This window comes from Triticum aestivum, chromosome 1A, assembly GCF_018294505.1.
Source record: "Triticum aestivum cultivar Chinese Spring chromosome 1A, IWGSC CS RefSeq v2.1, whole genome shotgun sequence".
Classification (NCBI taxonomy): Eukaryota; Viridiplantae; Streptophyta; class Magnoliopsida; order Poales; family Poaceae; genus Triticum; species Triticum aestivum.
In genome coordinates, this window is record NC_057794.1 from 375397331 (window position 1) to 375415118 (window position 17788).

Here is a 17788-nt window from a genome sequence, read left to right on the forward strand (position 1 = left end):
GCCCTCCACCCTCATGGGCCCCCTGTTGCTCCACCGACGTACTCCTTCCTCCTATATATACCTACGTACCCCCAAACGATCAAATACGGAGCCAAAAACCTAATTCCACCGCCGCAACTTTCTGTATCCACGAGATCCCATCTTGGGGCCTGTTCCGGAGCTCCGCCGGAGGGGGCATCGATCATGGAGGGCTTCTACATCAACACCATAGCCTCTCCGATGAAGTGTGAGTAGTTTACCTCAGACCTACGGGTCCATAGTTATTAGCTAGATGGTTTCTTCTCTCTTTTTGGATCTCAATACAATGTTTTCCCCCTCTCTTATGGAGAACTACTCGATGTAATCTTTTTTTTGCGGTGTGTTTGTTGAGACCGATGAATTGTGGGTTTATGAATAATATTTGAATTATCTGAACTCTTTTATGTATGATTGGTTATATTTGCAAGTCTCTTCGAATTTTCAGTTTGGTTTGGCCTACTAGATTGATCTTTCTTGCAATGGGAGAAGCGCTTAGCTTTGGGTTCAATTTTGTGGTGTCCTTTCCCAGTGACAGTGCGGGCAGCAAGGCATGTAATGTATTGTTGCCATCGAGGATAACAAGATGGGGTTTTCATCATATTGCATGATTTTATCCCTCTACATCATGTCATCTTGTTTAAGGCGTTACTCTGTTTTTAACTTAATACTCCAAATGCATGCTGGATAGCGGTCGATGAGTGGTGTAATAGTAGTAGATGTAGGCAGGAGTCAGTCTACTTGTCTCGGACGTGATGCCTTGGTTCTCAAAAACTGAGGGAAATACTTACGCTACTTTGCTGCATCATCCCTTCCTCTTTGGGGAAAACCAACGATGTGCTCAAGAGGTAGCAAGAAGGATTTCTGGCACCGTTGCCGAGGAGGTCTACGCAAAAGTCAACATACCAAGTACCCATCACATACCCTTATCTCCCGCATTACATTATTTGCCATTTGCCTCTCGTTTTCCTCTCCCCCACTTCACCCTTACCGTTTTATTCGCCCTTCTTCTGTTCGTCTTTTTGTTTGCTTTTATGTCTTACTTGGCTCGTTTACTCGTTTGGTTGGAATAGTTGTTTATTTATTACTAAATAGAGAACCTAAGATCTATGGATCCTCATCCGCTTGCTAATATTTTTAAGAGATCCAATTATGATGAACTAATTGCTAGTGAGTTTTGTGCACTAGATTATCTTTATAAGGTTTTGCTTGAAATTCGTGAATCTGAAAAGTGTGATGAATTACTTTCTGAAGCGATTCACAATATATCTTTGAATAGAAAGCATGATTGCAATGATGATATTATAAATTCTATTAATGTCAATTGTGCTTATAATATGCAAAACCCTAAGCTTGGGGATGCTAGTTTCGCTATGTCCTCTACTTGTTGCAATGATCATGATTGGGGTGATTCTTCTTTTGATCTTGAAAATTTATTTACTCCCCATGATGATTATGAGATTGATAATAGTGTTTGCAATAATACTGAAAGTGGGTTTGGAAGAGTGTCAACTTTAGATCCCACATATTTGGATAATGTTCAATCTTATGAAATTTTTGTTAAAAGTGGGTTTGGAGAGATCATGACTTTAGTTAATGTTAATCCCACTATTTTGGAAGAGTGTCAACTTTGCATGCATGTAGATCGTGTTGAAAATATTTTATGTGATACCTATTTTGTTGAATTTGATTATGATCCCACATGCAATTATTATGAGAGAGGAAAATATGGTTGTAGAAATTTTCATGTTACTAAATTACCTCTCGTTATGCTGAGATTGCTATTGTTTCTTTCCGCTTCCTTGCATATGCTAGTCTTTGCTTGCCTTGGTAATTTGTTTGCCTATAAGATGCCTATGAATAGGAAGTATGTTATACTTATATGTGTTTGTCACATGTTTTATGATGCTCTCTTTGTGCTTCAATTCTTGTCTTTCATGTGAGCATCATTAAAATTATCAATGCCTAGCTAAAAGGGCTTTAAAGAAAAGCGCTTGTTGGGAGACAAACCAATATTTTTCTTGATGTTATTCAATAAATAATTTATTTAGCCTCTGTTTAGGTTGTGTTTTTTTGTGTTTAATTTGTGTTTGTGCCAAGAAGAACCGTTGGGAAGACTTGGGGAAAGTCTTGTTACACTTGCTGTAAAAAATAGAAACTTTAGCGCTCACGAGAACTTCTGTCATTTTTATTTGGAAAGTGATATTTAGTTAATTCTTTTTGAAGATGATTAATAGATAAATTACTCACCTCCATAAATTTATTTTAGAATTTTTGGGGTTCCAGATCTTGCGCTGGCTACAGTTTACTACAGACTGTTCTGTTTATGACAGATTCTGTTTTTCGTGTGTTGTTTGCTTATTTTGATGAATCTATGGCTAGTAAAATAGTTTATAAACGATAGAGAAGTTGTAATACAGTAGGTACAACACCAATATAAATAAATAATGAGTTCATTACAGTACCTTGAAGTGGTCTTTTGTTTTCTTTCGCTAACGAAGCTCACGAGATTTTCTACTTTAAGTTTGTGTTGTGAAGTTTTCAAGTTTTGGGTAAAGATTTGATGGATTATGGAACAAAGAGTGGCAAGAGCCTAAGTTTGGGTATTACCATGGCACCCCCAAGATAATATAAGGACACCTAAAAGCCAAAGCTTGGGGATGCCCCGGAAGGCATCCCCTCTTTCGTCTACTTCTATTGGTAACTTTACTTGGAGCTATATTTTTATTCGCCACATGATATGTGTTTTGCTTGGAGCGTCTTATATGATTTGAGTCTTTACTTTTTAGTTTACCACAATCATCCTTGCTGTACACACCTTTTGAGAGAGCCATACATGATTTGGAATTTGTTAGAATACTCTATGTGCTTCGCTTATATCTTTTGAGTTATGTAGTTTTGCTCTATCTTTTAGAGCACGGTGGTGGATTTGTTTTGTAGAAACTATTGATCTCTCATGCTTCACTTAGATTATTTTGAGAGTCTTAAATAGCATGGAAATTTGCTTAAAATCCTAATATGCTTGGTATACAAGATTAATAATAAAACTCTCTTATGAGTGTGTTGAATACTATGAGAAGTTTGATGCTTGATAATTGTTTTGAGATATAAAGATGGTGATATTAAAGTTGTGCTAGTTGAGTAGTTGTGAATTTGAGAAATACTTGTGTTAAAGTTTGTGATTCCCGTAGCATGCACGATGGTGAATCGTTATGTGATGAAGTCGGAGCATGATTTATTTTGTGATTGTCTTCCTTGTGAGTGGCGGTCGGGGACGAATGATGGTCTTTTCCTACCAATCTATCCCCCTAGGAGCATGCGCGTAATACTTTGCTTTGATAACTTGTAGATTTTTGCAATAAGTATATGAGTTCTTTATGACTTATGTTGAGTCCATGGATTATACGCACTTTTCTCACCCTTCCACCTTTGCTAGCCTCTCTAATACCGCACACCTTTCGCCGGTATCATACACCCACAATATACCTTCCTCAGAACAGCCACCATACCTACCTATTATGGCATTTCCATAGCCATTCTGAGATATATTTCCATGCAACTTTCCACCATTCCGTTTATTATGACACACTCCGTCATTGTCATATTGCTTAGCATGATCATGTAGTTGACATCTTATTTGTGGCAAAGCCACCATTCATAATTCTTTCATACGTGTCACTCTTGATTCATTGCATATCCCGGTACACCACCGGAGGCATTCATATAGAGTCATATTTTGTTCTAAGTATTGAGTTGTAATTGTTGAGTTGTAAGAAAAATAAAAGTGTGAAGATCATCATTATTAGAGCATTGTCCCGGTGCGGAAAGGACGATGGAGACTATGATTCCCCCACAAGTTGGGATGAGACTCCGGACGAAAAATAAAAAAAGAGAAAGAAAAGAGGCCATAAAAATAGAGAAAGGCCCAAATAAAAAAATGAGAGAAAAAGAGAGAAGGGACAATGTTACTATCCTTTTACCACACTTGTGCTTCAAAGTAGCACCATGGTATTCATGATAGAGAGTCTCCTGTGTTATCACTTTCATATACTAGTGGGAATTTTTCATTATAGAACTTGGCTTGTATATTCCAATGATGGGCTTCCTCAAAATGCCCTAGGTCTTCATGAGCAAGCAAGTTGGATGCACACCCACTTAGTTTCTTTTTGAGCTTTCATATACTTATAGCTCTAGTGCATCCGTTGCATGGCAATCCCTACTCACTCACATTGATATCTATTGATGGGCACCTCCATAGCCCGTTGATATGCCTAGTTGATGTGAGACTATCTTCTCCCTTTTTGTCTTCTCCACAACCACCATTCTATTCCACCTATAGTACTATGTCCATGGCTCATGCTCATGTATTGCGTGAAGATTGAAAAAGTTTTGAGAATGTCAAAGGTATGAAACAATTGCTTGGCTTGTCATCGGGGTTGTGCATGATTTAAATACTTTGTGTGGTGAAGATGGAGCATAGCCAGACTATATGATTTTGTAGGGATAACTTTCTTTGGCCATGCTATTTTGAGAAGACATGATTGCTTTGTTAGTATGCTTGAAGTATTATTATTTTTATGTCAATATTAAACTTTTGTCTTGAATCTTTCGAATCTGAATATTCATACCACAATTAAGAAGAATTACATTAAAATTATGCCAAGTAGCACTCCGCATCAAAAATATTGTTTTTATCATTTACCTACTTGAGGACGAGCAGGAATTAAGCTTGGGGATGCTTGATACGTCTCCAATGTATCTATAATTTTTGATTGCTCCATGCTATATTATCTACTGTTTTGGACCTTATTGGGCTTTATTATCCACTTTTATATTATTTTTGGGACTAACCTATTAACCGGAGGCCCAGCCCAGAATTGTTGTTTTTTGCTTGTTTTAGGATTTCGAAGGAAAGGAATACCAAACGGAGTCCAAACGGAATGAAACCTTCGGGAACGTGATTTTCTTAACGAACAAGACCAGGGAGACTTGGACCCTATGTCAAGACACAAAAGAGGAGGCCACGAGGTAGGGGGCGCGCCTACCCCCCCCCCCTCCAGGCGCGCCCTCCACCCTCGTGGGCCCCCTGTTGCTCCACCGACGTACTCCTTCCTCCTATATATACGTACGTACCCCCAAACGATTAGATACGGAGCCAAAAACGTAATTCCACCACCGCAACTTTCTGTATCCACGAGATCCCATCTTGGGGCCTGTTCCGGAGCTCCACCGGAGGGGGCATCGATCACGGAGGGCTTCTACATCAACACCATAGCCCCTCCGATGAAGTGTGAGTAGTTTACCTCAGACCTACGGGTCCATAGTTATTAGCTAGATGGCTTCTTCTCTCTTTTTGGATCTCAATACAATGTTCTCCCCCTCTCTTGTCGAGAACTATTCGATGTAATCTTCTTTTTGCGGTGTGTTTGTTGAGACCGATGAATTGTGGGTTTATGATCAAGTCTATCTATGAATAATATTTGAATCTTCTCTAAATTCTTTTATGTATGATTGGTTATCTTTGCAAGTCTCTTCGAATTATCAGTTTGGTTTGGCCTACTAGATTGATCTTTCTTGCAATGGGAGAAGCGCTTAGCTTTGGGTTCAATCTTGTGGTGTCCTTTCCCAGTGACAGTACGGGCAGCAAGGCACGTATTGTATTGTTGCCATCGAGGATAACAAGATGGGGTTTTCATCATATTGCATGATTTTATCCCTCTACATCATGTCATCTTGTTTAAGGCGTTACTCTGTTTTTAACTTAATACTCTAGATGCATGCTGGATAGCGGTCGATGAGTGGAGTAATAGTAGTAGATGCAGGCAGGAGTCGGTCTACTTGTCTCGGACGTGATGCCTATATACATGATCATACCTAGATATTCTCATAACTATGCTCAATTCTGTCAATTGCTCAATAGTAATTTTTTCACCCACCGTAGAATACTTATGCTCTCGAGAGAAGCCACTAGTGAAACCTATGGCCCCCGGGTCTATCTTTATCATATTAATCTCCTACTACTTAGTTATTTCCTTTGATTTTTACTTTGCCTTTATTTTACTTTGCATCTTTATCACAAAAATACCAAAAAATTTATCTTATCATATCTATCAGATCTCACTCTCGTAAGTGGCCATGTAGGGATTGACAACCCCTATTCGCGTTGGTTGCGAGGATTTATTTGTTTTGTGTAGGTACGAGGGACTCGTGCATAGCCTCCTACTGGGTTGATACCTTGGTTCTCAAAAACTGAGGGAAATACTTACGCTACTTTGCTGCACCATCCCTTCCTCTTCGGGGAAAACCAACGCAGTGCTCAAGAGGTAGCACCGTCCTTGAAATCTCCCACACATTGTCAAAACCAAGTAAGGATCTCCTTCAACTTGGCTAACTTTGCCTGGTCGCCGCCGGTGATCTGCCTGATTCGCTGCTGCATCCTCTCCATAGATTTCCTTCTGAGAGGTCCGGTGATAGCTTTGGAAGATGGGAGGAGAGATGGTGGTCTTGCAATAGAGAAGAGGGAGAGGTGATACGATGGTTTTGCAATGGATAAGATGGAGAGGAGAGAGGTGGTTTTGCAATGGAGAAGAGGGAGAGACGAGAAGGTGGTTTTGGAATGGAGATCATGGAGAGGAGAGGAGGTGGTTTGCAATGCAGAAGAGGGAGAGGAGCGTGCGGCAGTGATTTAGAATTGGACGAGAGGGCCGGCGCGCTGTGACTGGATCAAAATCAAAATCAATTTACCCTTCAATTAAGAAAGCAACCCCAAATTAACTAGTCTCCCTTTTATTCTGGGTCATAATTGACCATGATTTTCACAAATAAAATATATGTTATACGTTGCAAAAATGATATAATTTGAAAGTACATTCAGATACGAACCAAACGATACAATTTTTGGTGACATGCATTCACATTTTGCTTGTCAAATACAGTACGTGGTCAAACTTTGATCTGGAATACGCAAAACAAAAAAATACTTCCAAGACCAGTGTCGCTCCTCTTCTCTTAAACCACCGCCGCTCCTCTCCTGTTCCAATCTAAATCCAGCGCCACTCCTCTCCTCTTCCATTTCAAAATCACCGCCCCTCCTCTCCTGTTCCAATCCAAAACCAGCGCCGCTCCTCTCTCGTTCTAATCCAAAACCAGCGTCGCTCCTCTCCTATTCCATTCGAAAACCACCGCCGGAGAGTGAAGGTGCTATGGAGAAGTAGATCGATGGAGGAGTACAACCGATACGTGAGGATCGCAGACGGCGACCCTGTGAAGCTAGCTAGGATGTTGGAGATACAGTCTTGGTTTGACAACAAGGACCAACTAGTGGCGACGATGGCATCCATGGCCAAATATCTGCAACAGAGCGAAAAGGCGGCGATACTCCCAAAGGGAGTCGCGCCGGAGTACATAGAGCTGCTCCTCTCAGTCATGGAGCAAACAGATTCACCGAATCCGATCGTGAGGCAGCGGTGGTGGGAGTATCGATCCCAGATGGATCATCCACAAGAGATTGAAAGATCGAGCATCTACAAGGTGCCGTTTGTGAGGGTGTCATGCCAGAGCGAGCCGATGGAGTCTTCATCGACCGAACCCAACTTCAAGAGGAAAAAGCAGTTGGCCCGACAATGCTTCCCCGCCATCCTCTCCCTCACCATTCACATTGTCTCATGGGGCGGCTATCTACCGCCGAGGAATAGGAGGGGACTACCCCCCCCATCCCAATAGTTGAGCATGTTGTGAATTGTCAGGAGGAGCTTAGGGTTGTCAGTATTTGCAGGTTGTGAATTCTGTTTTGTGTTGTGTGTTTTGAGAGTACTTTCATATATGAATGTCTTTTGAATTTCAGATTTGCAGTATTGAGCATTTGAAGTATTTTATGAATTCTAGAGATCTATTTAGCGCTTAAAAATGTAGTTTCATAGGAGTATAAAAGTTCAGACAATGTGATTCTCATAGAAGAAACTTCAAGTTTCAGTTTCAGATAAGAAATTGCAAGTTCAGTTTCAGATAGGAAACTGCAAGTTTCAGAGGCAGAGCATTTATATTAACACGCCCTTTTAAAACAGGGATAACATCATGTTGGAAGTTTTATTCATGGTCGAAAATGGAACTACCAGCCAGTTAACATCATGCTGATCAACATTCATGCATAGCACATCTTCATATGATACACAGTCAAAAATATATGCTATTTTTAAAATGCCCACACAATGTTGAGTGTGCGAAAAACAGAGAAAACGAGGGACGAAGTTTTGGCAAGTGTTGGACATGGTGTGCGTAGATGACAATGGGGACCCACATGTCAATAATGGCAGAGGAAACAAAATCGGAAAAAATTCCCTGCAACAGGGGAATTGAACACGGACGGAACATCGGTCGGGTAGTGTCACTTGGCCACTGGGCTAGTTCAGTAGTTTCGTTAAAAATAAGGCACCGCCTCAGGTTGTTCGATCTCATCCTGTGCCATTGTGCACTCGCTGCGGCGCCGCTGTCTGTCGTTGTGAACATGCTGAACAAATGAGAGGAATCTGAAAAGGACTGTACCTGGAGAGGCGAACAATCGGGACCCACCAGGTCTATGGCCGTACGCAAGCAAGTGCCTCATTGAAAAAAATACTTCCTCCTAATGCTATACTGACGTTGAGGCCCGCGGGTTTGTCAACATAGTTACATTCTTTTTAGGTGCTTCAACGTAGTTACTAAAGAATATAAATTTAAAGCAAAGTCGAGGAGTTGACAGGCATCATTTATTATCAGTGGGACAGCAAGTATCAGCTGGGTTGTGGGCTACCCCGTCTAGACTTTCTTTTTTAACATGCGCAGCCCACGGCATACCGGTTTGTATTTTCTTGAGGGCCGTCACGTATCGACCGGCCTATGGACCTCCCATCCAAAGTTTTTTTTTCTGAAACATCGGCAACCCAACTTATGTATTTTTTTGAAAAAAAATGCAAAGGTCTGTTTTATTTTCCTATATATAAGAATAGAAACGTCTGGTCCAACTTATGTTTCCCTTCTAACTATATTATATATATTTAAATTATTTTATATGTTATTATATATTATTATTATTGTCATCATATATTTAATAGATACTTACATATATAAGAAAACAATATCCCACATCTTATTAACTTATAAAAATAATTTCTTAACAATAAAATCCTAGATTTTTTTACATTAAGGCAACGAAAATCCTCGTGATTGTGTACAAAAGCTTGGTAAGATTTTAAGACCAATGTAATAATAAATCACTTATTATTTAAATATATTTTTAACAAAATGCTCAGCTCTTGTTTATTTTTTGATAACATTGCTGCGCCCAACCCAACAATATAATCATAACCAGTCCAGCAAAATCGTGTATTTCGAGAAAGTGCAAATTGGCTATAATTTTTTAGGAAAAAAATAAATAGGCCGCAAGGAAACTACATTATTTGTTCAGCCAGCCCAGCAAATTCGTTTATTTCGAGAAGGTGAAAATGGGCTATAGTTTTAGAAAAATGGGTCGCATGGACACTACATTATTTGTTCACCTAGCCCAGCAAATAGACTGTAATTCTCAAAAAAAAGATCAAATTGACTGTAAATTCTGAAAAAATGGGTTGAATATGTGCCACATTTTTTGAGCCTGAAATATGGGCTAATAGGTCGAAGCCAACGCAAGTCGTTTTACACTTCGTCAACAAATGATTCTGACATCGTTAGCCGTTGGATTTACATCCAACGACCGGCATCCATCTTCAATCTCTCATCTTATTCCTCCAGCACCGTCGGGATCACCTGCTCCTGCCTCCTGCTACTAGCAGCTCTGCTTAGCACGCTTCACTATGAAGCACTACCCCACCGCCGACCAGGCCATCTCTTCACCCCTCCACACCTCATGTTCTTCTCCACCGACTGCCGAACCACACCGCACCAGAACCAGTTAACCCTCGCACACCTCTTCGTCTGTGACTCCACCCCCGTGTCTTCCCATCTCTAGCTCATTGTTGCCCAGGTCCTCGCCCTCGTCCACCACCTTGGATGCGCTCGGTGCGGCGTGGTCAACACACAAAAAAATGAATACTCCCCCTGCTAGCTGGGGACCACCATAGTGGGAGGCTGACTTATGGGCCTACTAAGTTGAGGGGACGGAGGCCTTTCTCAGCTTAGTCAATATGAACGATTCTAGCTCTAGTGACTGTACGATGTCCATCCAGCAGCCGTAGTGCTTCTTCAACCTCTAGTCTTCTTGATCCAACCGCCCAAACCAGCGCCGGTCGTGTTATGTGCTTCTGCCCCCCGTGGCCGGCTGTGCTGCCGCGGAGGCCTCACCGCCCCCTACTACCCCCCTCACTAGCAAGGCCCTGCGGCGACGGTAGCCTCACACCACAGCTGAACCAGTGAACCCTCGTGCTCCTCTCCGCGTGGGCATCCACTGCCGCGTCTTCCCGAGTCCGTGTCGTCCCCTTCCTAGGCCTCGCTGTTGTCCACCGCCTTCGTGCTCTCGATGCGGCGTGGTCAATGTGGTCAAGGAACGACTTCCATCAGAAGAGTATTGTACGTGGAGAGGCTGACAGTTGGGTCCACGGCCGCAGCAAGGAATTGCCTCCTTATTTGGCGCTAGCGTAGCATATCGCGTGTTCCAACAGTGGTATCAGAGCCTCCGCTGTGTGGTAATAGATTCGATGATGTGCATATGAGATATGTAGATCGGTTCAGGTGCGGGTCGATGAGATCGGCCGCGCACGTTAGTGTTGAAGGTTGGTTTCGTGATCTTGCTTCCGTGATCGTGATGCAGAGGTCATGACACGAGTTACCCTACCGGTCGGTTTTCCACCATCGGGGTAGACAGTGGAACGTAAATCCGGATGCAGCACACGGAGATCAATGAGATTGATCGAATCGAAACATAGATCAACACCGTGGAAATGTGATTTCCGCAGTGCTGAAATCAGTTGGAGCGATCTCGGTAAAATGGCTGTAACTTTTGCATACAAACTCTGATTTTCTCCATGACCTGTCAAACTAAAGCTAACAAAAAGTTGGATTAGCGGCGAAATTTCAAAACAAGATTTCAGCACTTCTGGCTAGGCCAAAATCCGCTTGGAAAATAGAGTTTCGGGAGGTTTTATCTTCGGCGGTAGAATGTTTGACTCGTTTTTGCAGGAAATGTTTGTGATTTGGTATAGCCCATGAATGTTGCTTGTGTATTATTGTTTCATGACCTACGTGTCATGAGTGCAGCAACCGGCAGGAGCCATATGGTTGTCCCATTATTGTATTGATGACCTGCATGTCAACATGAGAAGCCATGTAATGTATTTTACTTTCAGTAGCTATTAGTTTGTAATAGCATAGTATCTTATGTAACACTTGGCGGTTGACACCATGGCGTGGAGATGGAGATCGCCACAAGGACAACCATGCATGGAGATGGAGATCACCATGGGCATACCGCGCACGTGGAGATGGAGATCACCATGCGCTGTGAAAAGGGGCTATACCATATCACACATATATAAACTGGCTGTGAAAGTTTATCCCTTTTATGCACCCTTCTTTTGCATGGTAGATGTTTTAAGTAGCGTGATCCCTCAAAGAATGTCAAGTATAGATGCCTCCCCAATTGCTGCACCTTCACATGTCAAGTATATTTAGTGGTGGGTCTATAAAATTAGGGTGCCACTAGATCTCCTTGGAGTGATGGGTTTGTGTCGGACACTTACACACGAACCATTGGTTGACTTGTCGTGGCTATCAAAACAGTTTACGGCCACGAGGCATAGGAGTTGGTGAGGCATGAGATGTAACCAACAACAAGAGTCATATGGAGATACGATTAGCAAGAGTTGCTTACCGAGTGATCTTGTCTTCTAGCGGTGATGCAAAAGCTCACTAGTTGACATGTTGATCTTGGATCTTGAATCACTAAGTATCAACCGTGGGATGTTTATTTTAGTGGGAGTAATAATCTTATTAAAATGTTTAATATGAATTACTCTTCATGAATACATGTCTTAGTGTTTTGCATATTTCTGTTGTAGATCAATGGCACCACCTGCTCAAGTTACCCCTTTTGCGTTGAAATCAATCCTGGAAAAATATAAATTGAATGGAACAAACTTTACCACATGGTATAGAAACCTAAGAATTGTTCTTAGGCATGAGAAAAAGGAACAAGTTCTAGAGAACCCACTTCGAGAGGAACCTGCCGATAATGCTAATGCCACAACCAGAAATGCCTACCACAAACTCATTAATGAATCAAACAAGATTAGTTGTCTCATGTTGGCTTCTATGGAGCCTGATCTGCAGCAGCAGTTCGAAAATATTGAGGCTTTCGATATGATCGAGAATCTCAAGAGCATGTTTCAAATGCAGGCTAGGACTAAAAGGTTCAACGTCTGGCGATCCTTGATGGATTGTAAGCTGAAAGAGGGTGATCCACTAAGCCCGCATGTGACCAAAATGATCGGGTACATGCAAGCTCTGGATCAGTTGGGCTTCCCACTTGGGCATGGGTTGTCCACAGATACAATTCTGGGTTCTCTTCCGGATAGCTATGGGCCGTTCATCTCGAACTACCATATGCATGGGATGGAAAAGAAGCTCACTGAATTGCATGGGATGCTCAAATTGGCAGAGTAGGATATCAAGAAAGGTACGCATCGTCAAGTGTTGATGGTGCAGAACTCGGCTAAGTTCAAGAAGAGCTGGTCCAAGAAAAAGGCTAAGGCAAAGGGCAAAGAGAAGGAGGCAACTCCAACTGCAGCCGCTGCGCCTAAGTCAGGGATAGCTTCGGGGAGTATTTGCTTTCATTGCAAGGAAACCGGACACTGGAAAAGGAACTGCAGCAAGTGGCTTGCCGAGAAGGGCAAGAAGACTGGAAGTATGACTTCTTCAGGTACACTTGTTGTATATGTTATAGACATTTATCTTGTTGATGTTTCTAATAGCTCTTGGGTATATGATACTAGATTGGTTATGCAACTCGATGCAGGGGCTAAGAAGAACTAGGAATGTCGCAACAGGAGAAGTTGACATCCGCGTCGGGAATAAAGCAAGAGTTGCTGCATTGGCCGTCGGCACTATGCAACTTAATTTACCATCAGTATTTGAAATGGAACTTGATAATTGTTATTATGTTCCTGCTTTGAGTTGAAACATTATTTCTGGCCCATGTTTGATGAGACAAGGTTATGAATTCAGTATTAAGGACAATGGTTGTTCTATTTACTTGAATAATATGTTTCATGGCTTTGCACCCGTTGTGAATGGGTTATTTATCCTAGATCTTGAAGGTGCATCAGTCTATAACATAAATGTCAAGAGGCATAAGCCTAATGAGATAAATCCGACATACATCTGGCATTGTCGACTAGGACACATTAGTCAAAAGCGCATGAAGAAGCTCCATGATGATGGAATTCTAAATTCGTTTGATGTTGAATCATTCGAGACATGCGAATCTCGCCTACTTGGTAAGATGACTAAGACTCCTTTTGCAAAGAGTTGCGAGAGGGCATCTGAGCTGTTGGAACTTATACATAGTGATGTATGCGGACCAATGAGCATGACAGCCAGAGGTGGTTTCCAATACTTCGTGACTTTTACCGATGACTTGAGTAGATATGGATATGTCTACTTGATAAGGCACAAGTCAGAAACTTCTGAAAAGTTCAAGAAGTTTCAGAACGAAGTGGAAAATCAACTCGGCAAGAAAATAAAACTAGTACGATCTAATCATGGCGGTGAGTATATGAGCCAGGAGTTTGATGATCATCTTAAGAGTCGTGGAATAGTTCCACAACTGACTCCCCCAGGTACGCCACAGAGAAATGGTGTGTCAGAACGCAGAAATCGGACCCTGTTGGACATGGTCTGATCGATGATGAGTCAGTCAGATTTACCCTTGTCATTTTGGGGATACGCTCTAGAAACTGCAGCTTTCACACTAAACAGGGTACCATCTAAGTCCGTAGATAAGACACCATATGAGATATGGACTGCGAAGAGTCACAGTTTGTCTTTTCTAAAATTTTGGGGATGTGAAGCATATGTCAAGCGACTCCAGTCGGACAAGCTCACACCTAAATCGGACAAGTGCATATTCGTGGGATATCCAAGGGAAACCTTGGAATATTACTTCTACAACTGTGGAGAGGGCAAAGTGTTTGTTGCTCGACATGGAGTTTTCCTTGAGAAAGAGTTTCTCAATCGGAAGGCTAGTGGGAGGATAGTCCAACTCGAAGAAATTCGAGAACCACACGGGGACGTTCTGGTAGGTGATTCTATCACAACGGAATTAGTCAGGGAACCCGTCGTGGAGTCGACGCCGGTTCCACGGAGGTTGGAAAGGTTATCGGCAATAACAAGCCGACTACGTATGCGGAAGCAATGGAGTGCCCTGATTCCAAGTTATGGCTTGAGGCCATGAGATCCGAATTAAAGTTCATGGAGGACAATCAAGTTTGGAACTTGGTTGATCTGCCAGATGGCGTTCGAGCCATTGAGTGCAAGTGGATCTTTAAGAAAAAAACTGATATGGACGGAAATATCACAGTCCATAAGGCTCGACTTGTCACTAAAGGTTATCGACAAGTTCAAGGAGTTGACTACGATGAGACTTACTCATCGATAGCGATGCCTAAATCAATTCGGATCATTCTTGCTATAGCAGCATATGGCAGATGGATGTCAAAACGGTTTTCCTTAATGGAAATTTAACCGAGGATGTGTATATGAGACACCCCGAGGGTTTTGTCAATCCAAAGAAGTCTAGCATGGTATGCAAGCTTCAAAGATCCATTTATGGATTAAGGCAAGCATCTCGGAATTGGAACATTCGTTTTAATGAAGCGGTCAAAGAGTTTGGCTTCATCAAGAACGAATGTGATCATTGTGTATTCAAAAAGGTCGGTGGGAGCTCAGTCGCATTTCTGATCTTATATGTGGATGACATATTATTGATTGGAAATGATGTTCAAATGCTTGAATCTATCAAGGACTCATTGAAAAATAGTTTTTCTGTGAAGGACTTGGGAAAAGCATCTTACATTTTGGGAATCAAAATCTACAGAGATAAATCGAGAAGGCTTATTCGATTAAGCTAGAGTGCGTATATTGACAAGGTGTTGAAGCGGTTCAACATGCAAGATGCAAAGAATGGTTTCTTGCCCATGTCACATGGCATTAGTCATAGCAAGACTCAGAGTCCTTCGACTCCTGATGAGCGAAGACGCATGGATGGGATTCCGTATGCTTCGGCTGTTGGTTCCATCATGTATGCCATGGTATGTACTCATCCCGATGTTAGCTTTGCTCTTAGCATGGTGGGCAGGTACCAGGCTGATCCAGGTGAGAGTCATCGGATAGCGGTTAAGAATATCCTTAAGTACTTGAGAAGGACTAAGGATATGTTCCTGGTTTATGGAGGTGAGGATGAGCTCGTCGTAAAGAGTTACACCGATGCAAGTTTCCAAACTGATAGGGATGATAGTCGATCGCAATCTGGGTTTGTTGCGACTGTTGAAGCTGCAAAAGAAGGTGTTTGGGTGAAGAATTTCATTTCTGATCTTGGTGTGGTTGAGGGCGTGTCTAAGCCATTGGACCTCTATTGTGATAATAGTGGTGCCATTGCGCAAGTCAAGGAACCACGGAACCATCATAAAAACCAACACATACTCGGGCGTTTTAACCTTATTCGTGACATATGCAAGGTACACACGGATGCAAATGTTGTTGATCCATTGATGAAGCCTCTCCCACGACCAAAGCATGAGGTGCACATGAGCTCCATGGGCATAAGATGCCTAAATGATTGACTCTAGTGCAAATGGGAGACTGTTGGAGATATGCCCCAGAGGCAATCATGTGATGATGATATTTCCATATGTATTCATGAGTCCTTTGTATTGTCCTTGAACATCATCAATAATACGTATCAATAAGTATGTGACTTGTTTGTGGAACTATGTATTGTATGATGATTGTTCTAATGGTCCCTAGTTGATAAGGTTATGTGGACACTATCCTTGACTAGTATACGACTCGGTTGATGACTATGTTTCACAAGTCATGTGCATGGAGATGCTAAACCGATAGTATGGACTCAGAGATGGAGATCACCGAGTCAGACAGACCCACTTTGAGACGCAGCGAGATATAGTCATCTGTTAGTCTCAAGTACAATGTCTATGCCATGTCCTAGACCTGAGGTCCTCACATGTTCTCGCGATGAGGATCGAGTCACTTAGGGTCTATCAAACGCTGCTCCGTAACTGGGTAGTTATAAAGGTAGCTTTTGGGTGAGTTGTGAGACATGCCGCGAGACATGGTTGACTAAGATGGGATTTGCCCCGCCTATTTGGAGAGATATTCTCTGGGCCCTCTTGAGTGCTCAGATTCAGAAAGTATGGCCATGCGACTTGGGCTAAGTGTTAACCCAGTTCAGGAATCTTCACAATTTCGAGAAGAGAGGTCGAGCTATCACAAGGGTGACAAGTACTCGCCTTGAGCTCGACAACAAATATCTTGAGGCAAAAGGAATGGTGCATATGACACATTGTCGAGGTTCGTCAAACGACTTTAGGCACACATGGGAGTTGGCATGTTCTGCTAGGAGCCGCTACCAACTATCGACTTGGTCGTGTCCATGCGTACGCGAACCTATATGGTCGCACACTTAAGGGGCTGCAGCCCATTCGGATTGGATCCGAGTGGAAAATGGATGTGGACTCCTAGTGGGCTCAAGTGTTGAGCCCACCTCGGAGGTCTATATAAAGGGGAGTGGGCGCACCACTTAGAGTTGTTCCAATCTAACCCAGGTGAGCCACCGCCACTCCCCACGCCCATGCCGCGCAACCGGACCTAGCAGTCCGCCGCTCGACGCTGCTCCCCGCACGTGTGGATACCTTGGAGGCATCACATCTGCGGTGCTTGGACGAACCATTCGAGGGAACCGCGAGGTGCCGTTCGCGGAAGATCACCGTTCACGGGTCTTCGCTGTTCGCGGGAGATCGGCTACGCTAGGAGGAGACGACCTGGGAGATCGGCTACACGCATCACCAACTCTACTTCCGCTATGGTGACTACGCGTCTAGTGGTAAACCCGATCTCGTAGTCTGTTTCCAGCAGCATGATCTTGGGTGCGCGGTAGAAAATTTTATTTGGCGCTAGCATAGCATACCGCGTGTTCCAACTGACAGTCGGGACCCACATGGTCGAAGCATACGTAGCATTGTCATTCTGGTCACGAACATGCACATACATACTGGTCGATCAGTCTGTTTGTAGGCTGCAACGATGAACCATGGCCAAGTAAGGAAGGGCACGTGTCGTAGTAAAGGCGCGCATGTGTCGTAGGTGAGGCGTGCACGTAGCATCTCATGCAGTCCCGTTAATATCGTGTACACATACGTACAACCAGAGTGCAAGAAAGTAAATACGACCATGTACGTACATACGGGTGGGGTCTCGAACGCCTACTCGCGCATACGTATAGCTAGGGCTCGTGTACATGGAGAGGCAGAGACGGCGTCCTGTTCATCGGCAGCCAACCGGCTAGGTTGGAACGGAGAAACTACGTCGTCGTGTTCATCGGGAGCCAACCGGCTTGGACAGAACAGCCGATTGAAATGAGGCCTGGCGTACCGCAGAACGGAGGAAAGGCCTTCTGTTCGACCGGCCATGGTCGAAATGGGATCCTGTTCATCGGGAGGGTTCTGGCTACCGCAAAACGGAGGAAACTGACTTCTCTTAGACCTTCTACGGTCGAAACAGGGTCCTGTAG